The sequence below is a fragment of the Haemorhous mexicanus genome, chromosome 13, assembly GCF_027477595.1.
Source record: "Haemorhous mexicanus isolate bHaeMex1 chromosome 13, bHaeMex1.pri, whole genome shotgun sequence".
NCBI classification, from domain to species: Eukaryota; Metazoa; Chordata; class Aves; order Passeriformes; family Fringillidae; genus Haemorhous; species Haemorhous mexicanus.
The window spans coordinates 1,802,011-1,803,333 of NC_082353.1; positions in this window are offsets into that span (position 1 = coordinate 1,802,011).

Consider the following 1,323-nt stretch of genomic DNA (forward strand, 5'->3'; position numbering starts at 1 on the left):
CCACTCCTGCCGCATGGTGGGGAGGCGAGGGACGACCCCCGGCGACGGCCCTTCCCGCGACGCCGTGGGCAAGGAGCCGGGACCGCTGCGCAGCTGTCGGGATTGCGGGACGAGCGCGAGGCTCAATCTCTCTCTCTCTGGGCTCGCTCGCTTTTGGTTCCCTCTCTCTGGGCTTCTTCTTTTGCCAGGGCCCGCGCCCCGCTCGAGACTCGGCCTCGCGCTCGGAAGGCACACGCGAGCGGCGCGCGGGACAGGACTTGGCCAGGGCTGACCCGCCCCCGAAAGCCAGCCCGCCCGCCGAGCGCGGTCGCGGGCGAGCGACCGGCCCGCCGGCGAGGTTAGGGCCGAGCGGGGCCCGCTCAGGGAGAGCCAACCCCACCCGGCACGTCCCCCCACCGGGCCGCGCGGGTAAGCACCGGACGTGCTAGAGGAGGCAGCGACCCGACAAGGCGGGCGCGGCTCGGACACCGAGGCCCCCTTCGGGCCGGGGCAGCTCGCTCGGCAGCAGGCGGCGGAACGGCAATGGAGCGCGTGGATCGGGCTCTGCTCCCCCGTCCGCGCCTCGTCGGGGTCGCGCGCTCTTTTCCGCCCTCTCACTCGCGTCTCCGCGCATCTCCCCGTCTCTTGCAACTCAGCTCCGGCCGCACCGCCCCCCGGCGCTGCTCGCGGCCGGCACCCACGGGCGGTCCCCGGACCGGGGCCAGCACCGGCACCTTGCGCGGTTGGAAGGACACCTGAAGGCTGGCAGAGCCACGCGGCCGTCACACAGCTGGATACGGTCAAGACACCATCCCCGGCAAGGTGGGAGGGGCAACACCTCGCCTGCGACGGGAAGCGCCTCGGAAGAGGAGACCGCCCTGCCCGAGCACCGGCCCCCCCGCCGTGGCTTCCCCATGACAGAGAAGCCCCGGAAGAAAAGCCGGCCCGCCGGGGGCCCTCTCCGACGCCACCCGAAAAGCCTCATCAATCGCCACAGGGGCCCCACGGCCACGGTCCTGGGACAACACCGGGAGCACGGGAGGTGCCGCCACCCACCCGCAACCGAAGGCTCCCTTTCAGCTAGGCAACGGCAGGACCGGACCGCCGGGCCGGGAATGGGCTTTTTGGCCCCCTTCGGCTGGGGAACCCCATCCGAGCATGCGAGAAAAGTGCCACCGACCGGGCCACGGGGCACCGGCTTTCGCCCACCTCGTGGCAGTCGGCTTCCCCCCCAGTCCGGGGAAAAAAAAAAACAAAACCGAAAATAAAATACGAGGTGGGGACGGCACGACAAAAAGGCACATGGCAGCACGCGTTCGGCAACGACCCATGCTAGCCATGGGG